A 13,238-nucleotide genomic window follows, 5' to 3' on the forward strand; every position below is an offset into this window, starting at 1 on the left:
TCTCCAGAGGGTAGTGAGGACTGCACAACGCATCACCGGGGGCAAACTACCTGCCCTACAGGACACCTACACCACCCGTTGTTACAGGAAGGCCATAAAGATCATCAAGGACATCAACCACCCGAACCACTGCCTGTTCACCCCGCTATCATCCAGAAGGCGAGGTCAGTACAGGTGCATCAAAGCTGGGACCGAGAGACTGAAAAACAGCTTCTATCTCAAGGCCATCAGACTGTTAAACAGCCACCACTAACATTGAGTGGCTGCTGCCAACACACTGTCATTGACACTGACCCAACTCCAGCCATTTTAATAATGGGAATTGATGGGAAATGATGTAAATATATCACTAGCCACTTTAAACAATGCTACCTTATATAATGTTACTTACCCTACATTATTCATCTCATATGCATATGTATATACTGTACTCTACATCATCGACTGCATCCTTATGTAACACATGTATCACTAGCCACTTTAACTATGCCACTTTGTTTACTTTGTCTACATACTCATCTCATATGTATATACTGTACTCGATACCATCTACTGTATGCTGCTCTGTACCATCACTCATTCATATATCCTTATGTAAATATTCTTTATCCCCTTACACTGTGTATAAGACAGTAGTTTTGGAATTGTTAGTTAGATTACTTGTTGGTTATCACTGCATTGTCAGAACTAGAAGCACAAGCATTTCGCTACACTCGCATTAACATCTGCTAACCATGTGTATGTGTCAAATAACATTTGATTTGATTTGATTTTGATGTACAGTAACCTTACTTTCATTTTAATTTAATTTTACCTTTATTTAACCAGGCAAGTCAGTTAAGAACATATTCTTATTTTCAATGACGGCCTGGGAACAGTGGGTTAACTGCCTGTTCAGGGGCAGAACAACAGATTTGTACCTGGTCAGCTCGGGGGTTTGAACTCGCAACCTTCTGGTTACTAGTCCAGCGCTCCACTAAGCTACCCAGCAGCCCCATTGGAGCATAGTGTGGAGGACTAATCTTAATATTTTTGACCATTCAGAATTAATTCAAGACTTTTCTGGTCAGTCTGTTCTAACAGATTGATTTAGCTCAATTGTTTTGGGTTTGTTTCATTTTATTTTTACGAAAGTAACAACAATTCTAAAAAAATATATACAAAATCCCCCCCAAAAAGACTGAAATCCTTAAAAATAGTAAATTCCCAACATATTACAGCACGTGAATCGCAAATAATTTCCAAAGCGATTCCTGAACAACTCATCTGCATTCTGGCCAAAATGGCAGCTGTCTATTTGCTTCATTGTATTTGCTTGGTAGCTACGAACACGGCTTGAAACTTGGACCAAGTAGGCAAACAACTCATAAATACAGCAAGGGCCGTATACAATGGCTTACGGAAGTATTCACCCCCCTCTGCATTTTTCCTATTTTGTTGCCGTACAACCTGGAAATAAAATTGATTTTGGGGGCGGGGTTGTATCATTTGATTTATTTAGACAACATGCCTACCACTTTGAAGATGCAAATTTGAGCATGCATAACTATTCACCCCCCCAAAGTCAATACTTTGTAGAGCCACCTTTTGCAGCAATTACAGCTGAAAGTCTCTTGGGGTATGTCTCTATAAGCTTGGCACATCTAGCCACTGGGATTTTTGCTCATTTTTCAAGGAAAAACTGCTCCAGCTCCTTCAAGTTGGATGGGTTCTGCTGGTGTACAGCAATCTTTAAGTCATACCATGGATTCTCAATTGGATTGAGGTCTGAGCTTTGACGAAGCCATACCAAAACATTTAAATGTTTCCCCTTAAACCACTCAAGTGTTACTTTAGCAGTATGCTTAGGGTCATTGTCCTGCTGGGTTGTGAACCTCCATCCCAGTCTCAAATCTCTGGAAGACTGAAACTGGTTTCCCTCAAGAATGTCCTTGTATTTAGCGCCATCCACTATACCTTCAATTATGACAAGTTTCCCAGTCCCTGCCGATGAAAAACATCCCCACAGCATGATGCTGCCACCATCATGCTTCACTGTGGGGATGGTGTTCTCGGTGTGGTGAGAGGTGCATTTTCCTTGATGGACAAAAACCAACATTTTAGTTTAATCTGACCAGAGTATTTGTAAGTCGCTCTGGATAAGAGCATCTGCTAAATAACTTAAATGTAAAATGTAAAATGTACCTTCTTCCATATGTTTGGAGAGTCTCCCACATGCCTTTTGCCAAACACCAAACGTGTTTGCTTATTTTATTCTTTAAGCAATGGATTTTTTCTGGCCACTCTTCAGTAAAGCCCAGCTTTGTGGAGTGTACGGCTTAAAGTAGTCCTATGGACAGATACTCCAAACTCCACTGTGGAGTTTTGCAGCTCCTTCAGGGTTATCTTTGGTCTCTTTGTTGCCGCTCTGATTAATTCCCTCCTTGCCTGGTTTGTTAGTTTGAGTGGGCGGCCCTGTCTTGGCAGGTTTGTTGTGGTGCCATATTCTTTCAAATGTTTAATAATGGATTTAATGGTGCCCTGTGGGGATGCTCAAAGTTTTTTATATTTTTTTGTAACCCAACCTTGATCTGTACTTCTCCACATCTTTGTCCCTGACCTGTTTGGAGCTTGCTTGGTGGTGCCCCTTGCTTAGTGGTGTTGCAGACTCTGGGGCCTTTCAGAACAGGTGTATATATACTGAGATCATGTGACAGATCATGTAACACTTAGATTCCACACAGATGGACTTTATTTAACTAATTGTGTGACTTCAGAAGGTAATTGGTTGCACCAGATCTAATTTAGGGGCTTCATAGCAAAGGGGGTGAATATATTTTTTTTTTACCTTTATTTAACCAGGCAAGTCAGTTAAGAACAAATTCTTATTTTCAATGACGGCCTAGGAACAGTGGGTTAACTGCCTGTTCAGGGGCAGAATGACAGATTTGTACCTTGTCAGCTTGGGGGTTTGAACTTGCAACCTTCCTGTTACTAGTCCAACGCTCTAACCACTAGGCTACCCTGCCGCCCCAAATACATATGCACGCACCACTTTTCTGTGTTTTTTGTTGAATTTTTAAAAATAAGTTATTTTTTTCATTTGACTTCACCAATTTGGACTATTTTGTGTATGTCCATTACATGAAATCCAAATAAAAATATATTTAAATTACAGTTTGTAATGCAACAAAATAGGAAAAACGCCTTGGGGGATAAATACTTCTGCAAGACACTGTAATTAGCTACTGAGAAATGTACACTTACAAAGAACTACATAGTCAACTCAGTGTTTCAAGCATGAATGTTTTCTTTACTAATAATGCAAGCTTGTTCAGCAAGCATACTATTTTGCTAAAGTTAGCTCCCATGCAAAACAAGCTAGCTAACATTAGCTAGCCAACATTAACTAGCGTAACAAGGCTGGCTATAGTTTGTGCGAACTGATCCGGCTAGCTCACTCGACAACACACATCCTATCGCGCAACAATAAGCCAAGGCCTAGTTTGTTAGTGACATGGCTAGCTAGCTAATTTGTAGCTAAGTAGCAAGCGAGCCATGAAATGTTGCTAATTTAACAGGAAGTTTACCCACAGTATCAGGGCATTGGAGTAAAATAATTAAGCCCCCCAATTTTCTGGAAAATAAAATGTTGTATTAGCTTCCAAAGACTATAAGGTTTTTTGAGATACCTCTTAATCCAGTTCACTTTTGTAGTCTGACTAAACAGCGGAAAATCTAAAACATTAGGACCACCTTAACAGATCTTGTTGGTAATGACATCCGTCCTGATCTTGTGTGGCAAACATTTCCAAATGAAATGAAAAAATGTGTGGAGAGTGGTACACGTAGACTTGGGAATCTCTAAAGATGTAAAAAGATAAAAGCCTCTGCCTTTGACAGGACAATACTATCCTGAAGAGATAAAGCTCTTGCCAACCATACATTACATTTATTTTTTATAGATTCAATTAAGGGACTGACAGTCATTTATTTCTATTTGGTAATATTGACAGCTAAGTAGGTTACAACATATTTGACAGAAATGTCACATATTCTAGGACTCACAGTATCTTTAAGTGCAAAACTTTCACATTTTGCAATATTCTGTCACACCCTGATCTGTTTCACCTGTCCCTGTGATTGTCTCCACCCCGCTCCAGGTGTCATCCATCTTCCCAATTAGCCCCTGTGTATTTATACCTGTTTTTTCTGTCTTTCTGTGTCAGTTTGTCTTGTTTGTTCAAGCCAACCAGTATTTTGTTTCTCAGCGCCTGTGTTTCAAAGTTTCTCTTTTCGCACCCTCTCTTTTCGCACCCTCTCGGTTTTTACCGCTGCCTGTCTCTGAGCCTGCCTGCCTGTCTCTGAGCCTGCCTGCTTGTCTCTGAGCCTGCCTGCTTGTCTCTGAGCCTGCCTGCTTGTCTCTGAGCCTGCCTGCCTGCTTGTCTCTGAGCCTGCTTGACTGCTTGACTCTGAGCCTGCGTGCCTGTCTCTGAGCTTGCCTGCCTGCTTGTCTCTGAGCCTGCCTGCCTGCTTGTCTCTGAGCCTGCCTGCCTGCTTCTTCTGAGCCTACTTGTCTCTGTGCCTGCCTGCCTGCCTGTGTCTGAGCCTGCCTGCCTGTGTCTGAGCCTGCCTGCCTGTCTCTGAGCCTGCCTGCCTGTCTCTGAGCCTGCCTGCCTGTCTCTGAGCCTGCCTAGGTTGCAAGTTCAAACCCCCGAGCTGACAAGGTACAAATCTGTCATTCTGCCCCTGAACAGGCAGTTAACCCACTGTGCCTAGGCTGTCATTGAAAATAAGAATTTGTTCTTAACTGACTTGCCTGGTTAAATAAAGGTCAAATTAATAAAAAATAAAAATTAATTGTCAGATTCAACAGAAGATCTCTTTGTTTCTTGGGACCTAGAACCAGCATCTCTGTTTTGTCTGAGTTTAAAAGTAGAACATTTGCCGCCATCCACTTCCTTATGTCTGAAACACAGGCTTCCAGGAAGGGCAATTTTGGGGATTCACCATGTGTCATCCGCATAGCCGTGAAAGTTAACATTATGTTTCCGAATGACATCACCAAGAGGTAAAATATATAGATATGATGGGATCCTTATCTGAAAACACACAACTACTACCACCAAGTTCAATGACAGATACTTTTCTCCAAGGTCTGAGTGGCACTTGGAGGTGCCACTGTGATAATGAAGATGGTTTGCCTAAGACTCTCACAACAATGACATTGTCTATGCTAAATGTTTAAATTGTAAAGAAAGGAAAGTTGGGCTATAAGAAATACTTTTTATTCAATGTGGCTAGGCAAAGCAGAGATGACACAATACTTTTTATTCAATGGGGCTAGGCAGAGCAGAGATGACACTACTTTTTATTCAATGGGGCTACGCAAAGCAGAGATGACACAACACTTTTCATTTCACCCATACAACAACATTAAAGTACAGTATGTTTACAATATCATAAACAAGTCTTTTACACGTTCCAAAGGACATTTTATAAATTCATACGGTTCAAGGGGGCACTTTTGTCATGACTCAAATGGCACAACAGAACTCTCAGATTGACCAAAGCACAGCATGTAACAACCATCTTGTGTAACTGAGGGATGTCTACTTTCATATCTGGAAAAGGATGAACTAATGCTGCATTGCTCATCAAAGTGGGAATCCAGTCCAGTCTTGATAGAGGTCAGCTGGTGAATTGTGTTTAATTCATTCAGGTTTCTTCCTTTTACCCTTTTCTGATATCCAATCGATAGTTACAGTCTGTCCTACCGCTGAAACTCCCGTACGGACTCAGGAGAGGCGAAGGTCGAGAGCCACGCGTCCTCCGAAACCTGACCCTGCCAAGCCGTACCGCTTCTTGACATACTGCTCGCTTAACCCGGAAGCCAGCTGCACCAATGTGTCTGGAGGAAACTCAGTACAACTGGTGAGAGCACAATGGGACAAGGACATCCCGGCCGGCCAAGCCCAGGATCAAACCCGGATCTGTAGTGACGCTTCAAGCACTGCGGTGCCTTAGACTGCTGCGCCACTCGGGAGGCCCTCATTCAGGTGATTTAGTGTCATATAATGTTTCTATTGTTGGGCTTGAACAACCAATAGTCAACACAGCAGGTTGTCCTATCCCATTGAGGCCTTTGTCCTATGCTGTAACATCCATACATTTTCCCTCTTATGAATAAAGTTCTCAACAAATTACCATTAGGTTATCATATGAATATATATGAATATGATAACACTGAATTTTTGGGGGATGTAAGGGGTGCATAACTGGTGGCAGTGAAGTCAGACGCAGGAGAGCAGAACTGGGTAATAGCCAGAGCAGTTTAATTTCAAAACCAACGGCATAAAGAAATAACCAACATGGGTCCAAAACCCGACACGCACCAGAAAACATGTGCACAAGCACTTCCAACAAACAATTCCACACAAAGACATGGGGGGAACAGAGGGTTAAATACACAGCAATTAATGAGGGAAATGAAAACCAGGTGTGTAGGAAAACAAGACCAAACTAATGGAAAATTAAAAGTGGACCGCCGAATGCCGCCCGAACAAGGAGAGGAACCGACTTCAGTGGAAGTTGTGACGGGATAAGCCTCCAGCCTATATGGACGTCATGTTGTACAATTTGCCTCTCCCCGTTTCCTATCAGATTAGGTTCATTTAGGCAGCATTAGGTTAAGGTTAGAGAAAGGGTTAGGGTTAGCTAAAATGCAAAAAAAACTACTTTTGACAATTTAACAAAAGCTGAATCCCTTTTAGCCAGGACCTTTTTCATAGGCCTAGATTACACGGTTGCATTCAAGGCCAGGTCATTTTGATTGGTCTGTTGTCAGTGTCAGCAGAGTAGTACCATCGTATTAGAAAAGATTCTACTCATTTCCCCAGTCATATGAAGTGTAGTAGAGTAGGTCTAGGCTACCATCGTATTAGAAAAGATTCTACTCATTTCCCCAGTCATATGAAGTGTAGTAGAATTGCATGAAATGTTTATCAAAGGCCACAATTTTCCCTTTCAAATGAAACGTCTTTGATATAGCCTATGCCACTACACACTTATTAATAGCCTAAATTATCACTATCCAATCCACTCATCACAATAGGAATAGTAGGCTTCCATTTGTCTGCAAATGCAATGATAGAGGCATGCAATCCTTTTGTTATAAAGATACATTTTTTATGGTAATAAATAGCTTCCCTCAAAAACGATACTCTCGCGACACATGCTAATTGCTAAACTACAAGATATCTAGCTAGCAAATTTTGTCTAACATAGTGTTGTTGTTAAGAACTGATTAGCATAACAGCTAAACTAAACTCGAAATCAATCAGACTTGATTTAGCAGTGATGAAATGATCATAGCAGACCCGTCACTGACAGCTGTCTGGGTGCAGGTGTTGACAGGCTATCTTGGTGTCACTAATTGTGTTTCATGATTGCGGGGAAATCTGTAAACATATTTTTTCACTGTTGTCTTTCCTGCCAAATACTGTACAGAAATGACCATGGTGATGAATCAACTAGTTTTAGCCATTTTAGGGTAGCCACTTGGCTCTTGTTGTCAGAAGAATTAATGTGGTGGTCTTCCAACATGGCCACCAGGAGGTGTCGTACGTCATCTGCAAGCTCTCTATAAGGCATGGTATAATTCAATTGCTTTTAGGTTCATTCTTACATATTCTGTGTTTGAGCTGCTTTTGAAAGCAAAAGTCAAATTAAAAACATTATTGGCATTGTTGCATTCGATTTTCATTATAGCAAGCTACTGTAGGAGAACTGATGGATGGGTTAGCTATGTTAGGAATGCTGTTAGGTTGTTTAACAAGACAACTACTGTCACCATTGGCCTCATGGGTCTGAAGGACACCTGTATGTTTGACAGAGCTTGAAGAATTTTTGAAAGAATAATGGTCAAATGTTGCACGATCCCGGTGTGGAAAGCTTTGGAGACTTACCCAGAAAGATTCATTGATATAATCGCTGTGAAAGGTGCTTCTACAAAGTATTGACTCAGGGGGTGCTAATTTCCTGTCACTGTGAATGGTGTGCATGTGTGAGACCAACACCATGTCTCCTAATTATCCCCTTCGTTGATCTATTTGATGCTTGTCATAAAATAAAGATTAGCGTCTTAGTGTTGGCGCTTTTCCAAGTAGAATGGCAGATCAGATGAATCATGCTAGCATAATGTCAGGCAATACAAATCCTACCTATTCCAAATGTTGTCCCATTTCCAAACCACAAAAAGGAAGGAAATAATTTAAGGGGAAAATCTGTTAGATCTATAAAAAGTAAATCAAATCAAATTTTATTTATCACATGCCCCGAATACAACAGGTGTAGACCTTATTGTGAAATGTTTACTTATAAGCCCTTAACCAACAATGCAGTTCAAGAAATAGAGTTAAGAAAATAAACAAAAGTACAACATTTTATAAAAAGTAACAATAAAATAACAATAACGAGGCTATGTACGGGGATACAGGCTAGTCAAGGTCATTTGTACATGTAGGTAGAGGTAAAGTGTCTATGCATAGATAATAAACAGCGAGTAGCAGCAGTGTAAAGACAAGAGGGGGGGTCAATGTAAATAGTCCGGGTGGCCATTTGATTAATTGTTCAGCAGTCTTATTGTCACGCCCTGACCTTAGAGAGCCTTTTATGTCTCTATTTGGTTTGGTCAGAGTGTGATTTGGGTGGGCATTCTATGTTTTGTATTTCTTTGCGTTTGACCGAGTGTGGTTCCCAATCAGAGGCAGCTGTCTATTGTTGTCTCGGATTGGGAATCGTAGCCTTTTTTTCCCACCTATGTTGTGGGATCTTGTCCTTGTATTGTTGCTGTTGAGCCCTACAAGGCTGTACGTTTTCGTTGGTTCTCTCTTTCTTGTTTCTTGTTAAAGAGTATGATTAACCTACCCCATGCTGCATCTCGGTCTAATTTCACCAACAACGATCGTTACACTTATGGCTTGGGGCAGAAGCTGTTAAGGAGTCTTTTGGACCTAGTCTTGGTGCTCCGGTACCGCTACCGCCGTGCAGTAGCAGAGGGAAATGTCTATGACTAGGCTGACTGGAGTCTTTGACAATTTTTGGGGCTTTCGTCTGACACCGCCTGGTATATAGGTCCTGGATGGCAGGAAGCTTGGCCCCAGTGATGCACTGGGCCGTACTCACTACCCTTTGTAGTGCCTATTGGTCGGATACCAAGCAGTTGCCATACCAGGCAGTGATGCAACTGGTCAGGATGCTCTCGATGGCGCAGCTGTAGAACTTTTTGAGGATCTGGGGACCCATGCCAAATCTTTTCAGTCTCCTAAGGAGGAAAATGTGTTGTTGTGCCCTCTTCACAACTGTCTGGGTGTGTTTGGACCATGTTAGTTTGTTGGTGATGTGGACACCAAGGGACATGAAATACTCGACCCACTCCACCCATACCACCTGGCCCTCCTTTTCCTGTAGTCCATGATCAGCTCCTTTGTCTTGCTCACATTGAGGGAGAGTTTGTTGTCCTGGCATCACATTGCCAGGTTTCTGACCTTCTCCCTATAAGCTGTCTCATCATTGTCGGTAATCAGGCCTACCACTGTTGTGTCGTCAGCAAACTTAATGATTGTGTTGGAGTCATGCTTTGCCATGCAGTTGTGGGTGAACAGGGAGTATACAAGGGGACTAAGCATGCACCCCTTGTTGAGGATCAGCGTGGCAGATGTGTTGTTGCCTACCCTTACCACCTGGGGAGGGCCCATCAGGAAATCCAGGATCCAGTTGCAGAGGGAGGTGTTTACTCCCAGGATCCTTAGCTTAGTGATGTGATTTGTGGGCACTCTTGTATTGAATGTTGAGCTGTAGTCAATTAACAGAATTCTCAAATAGGTGGTCCTTTTGTCCAGGTGGGAAAGGGCGGTGTGGGAAAGGGCTCGTGGCTGGGTTTCCCTTTGTTGTCCATAATAGTTTGCAAACCCTGCCACATTCGACGAGCGTCAGAGCCGGTGTAGTAGGATTTAATCTTAGTCCTGCATTGACACTTTGCCTGTTTTATGGTTCATCTGAGGGCATAGCGGGATATCTTTTAAGCATCCGGATTAGGGTCCCGCTCCTTGAAAGCAGTAGCTCTAGTCTTTAGCTCGGTGCGGATGTTGCCTGTAAACCATGGCTTCTGGTTGGGATATGTACGTACGGACAGCGTGGGGATGAAATTGTCAATGCACTTGTTAAATGAAACCGGTGACTGAGGTGATATACTCCTCAATGTCATTGGATGAATCCGGGAACATATTCCAGTCTGTGTTAGCAAAACAGACCTGTAGCGTAGGATCCGCATCATCTGACCACTTCCGTATTGAGCAACTCACTGGTTCTTCCTGCTTTAGTTTTAGCTTGTATGTAAACAGGAATCAGAAGGATAGAATTATGGTCAGATTTGTCAAATGAAGGGTGAGGGAGAGCTTTGAATGCGCCTCTGTGTATGGAGTAAAGGTGGTCTATAGTTTTTTTCCCTCTGGTTGCACATGTGACATGCTGGTAGAAATGAGGTAAACAAATGTAAGTTTTCCTGCATTAAAGTCCCCGGGCACTGGGAGCGCCGCTTCTGGATAAGCATTTTCTTGTTTGCATATGGCCTTATACATCTCCTTGAGTGTGGTCTTAGTGACAGCATCGGTTTGTGGTTTTGAATAGATGCCTACGAAAAATATAGATGAAAACTCGGTAGATAGTGTGGTTTAAAGCTTATCATGAGGTGCTCTACCTCAGGCGTGCAATACCTCGAGACTTCCTTAATCTTGCGCACCAGCTGTTATTGACAAACAGACACCCCCACCCCTCGTCTTACCAGACATAGCTATTCCGTCCTGCCGATGCATGGAAAACCCAGCCAACTGTATATTATCTGTGTCGTCTTTCAGCCACGACTCTGTGAAACATAAGATAGAACAGTTTTTAATATCCCGTTGGTAGGATAGTCTCGAACAGAGATCATCCAGTTTATTCTCCAGAAGATTGCACATTGAACGAATGATAGAGGTGGGTTACCCACTCGTTGACGAATTCCCACAAGGCACCCCGATCTCTGCCCCCTATATTTCCGTCTTTTCTTCATGAAAATGAAGGGGATTTGGGCCTGGTCTTGGAAAAGCAGTATATCCTTTGCGTCGGACTCATTCATTAAAAATCTTTGTCCAGTTCGATGTGAGTAATTGCTGTTCTGATATCCAGAAGCTCTTTTCAATCATAAGAGATGGTAGCAGAGACAACATGTACAAAATAAGTTACAAACAATGCGAAAAAACACACAAAATAGCACCGTTGGTTAGGAACCTGTAAAGCGGCAGCCATCCCCTCTGTTATCAATCACTGGTTACGTGTGAAGACACAGCATACTTTGGTGGAGTAGAAATGATGAGTCTAAAAGGATGTGATGGTAAAAGTGAGGCATTCTGAAATGAAGGTTTTCAGATGAGGTCATGAAGTAAGAATTGGGGAATTCAGCAGCTAACACGATTGCCTCATTCTCATTCTACATATTCCTTAGGGGATCTTCTGCATTCCTTTTGTAGGGTCACTAAGGCCTTATGTAGGAAGGCAGATGTACTAATAATGGGTAGAAGAGGAATATCTTGCGCTTGTTGTCACTTGCTTATTTAGATGCATGTGCTTTTTACCCCAACAAAGTCTGTTGTCGTTAGATGTGATGTTCATCAATGATAAAGTATGTGTTATATTGTTGGAACAGTTAAGACAGGAAAATATTGCCACCCAGTGGCCAGAAGTTTTCAAAGCCTGTTTTGCTTGTACAGTACAGTAGTATAAGGCAGAATAATTATTATCGGTTTGATAGACAGTCATCAATAGGCAGGTGAAAACAGCGTCTGACGTAAGCTCGAGAATCACCCTTACACCTTGAGGCTCATGAAGGAGAAGGCCTCTTCTTTGTGACAGAGAATGACAACACTTTCAAAATGGTAGGAATAAAGATTTATTTTCATATGAAGAGGTGGTTTGGATTCTTCTTTTTCTTTTTTACAAGTATGTTTTGATAAAACTTGCAAAAAACCTCTAGCATATCCCAAGAATGGAGACATGAGAAAAGGGGATTTATTGCTGAATGTTAAAATGAAGACACTTCACTGAGTGGAAAATGATTTCCTTGCTGCTTTTTCCATGCACCCGACTACCTGGACCGCTAGGACATGCAGGGGGGTGGGGTGAGAGGATTGGGGGAGGAGTGGGAGGGAGGGGGCGTCAAGGAGACGAGGACAACTGCTGGACAAACACAAACAATGTGTGTGTGTGTGTGTGTGTGTGTGTGTGTGTGTGTGTGTGTGTGTGTGTGTGTGTGTGTGTGTGTGTGTGTGTGTGTGTGTGTGTGTGTGTGTGTGTGTGTGTGTGTGTGTGTGTGTGTGTGTGTGTGTGTGTGTGTGCGTGCGTGCGTGCGTGCGTGTGTGAGAGAGAGAGAGATTGAGTGAGTGAGTGAGTAAATATGGAAGGTAGGAAAGATTGGTTGCAAGGGAAGGAGGTAAGGGGGGATTTTACATTTCAACTACCACTAGAAGCACACTACCCTCACTGGCAGTATCCCACATTGCAAATCTCAGATTGAATACAGTGTTACTAAGACAAACTAGCCAGAACTTTGGGCCATGAAAAAAAACATGAATTTCTCTGTGATAAGTGATATTCCACAATGATCCTCTGAATTCATCTAAGGAGTTGGTAGTCTTTTTTTTAAAGGTAATTATGTGTCTTTTTTTTGTGTGATGCAGGCATCTCCTGTGAGACTCGACTGGTAAAGGGGCACATTTATGTTGTCATTTAAAACCAACTCCATTTTCCATTAGGTAGAGGAGCAGGACACTCTCGGGACTCTCAGCCCATTAAATCTCATAATATTTCTGAGGTGAACCCTTTCTGAGGAATGCCTGTAACCCATAGAGTAGTGGGCAAGCTGTTGTCCTGTGTAGGTGTAACATGTCCCATGATAATAGGTTATGTTATACTCTATGATGTCATCGTCAAGATTGGGGGGGGGGGGGGGACAGAGACAGACACATATCAGATCATTCAGTCAATGTGGCCAAGCAAGGTATATAATAAAGGTATAGGACTGCAATAGGATGCAATAATCGATGAAACAGTCTGTTGGCTATGATGAAAAAAAGACAAACCGAACAGACTCAAACACACTGCAGTCCGTCAGTCAACGTAGGAGAGACTTCGCAAGAATGAACCTTTGTGACTTGCCACAGCAC

Source organism: Oncorhynchus gorbuscha, linkage group LG23 (assembly GCF_021184085.1).
Source record: "Oncorhynchus gorbuscha isolate QuinsamMale2020 ecotype Even-year linkage group LG23, OgorEven_v1.0, whole genome shotgun sequence".
NCBI classification, from domain to species: domain Eukaryota; kingdom Metazoa; phylum Chordata; class Actinopteri; order Salmoniformes; family Salmonidae; genus Oncorhynchus; species Oncorhynchus gorbuscha.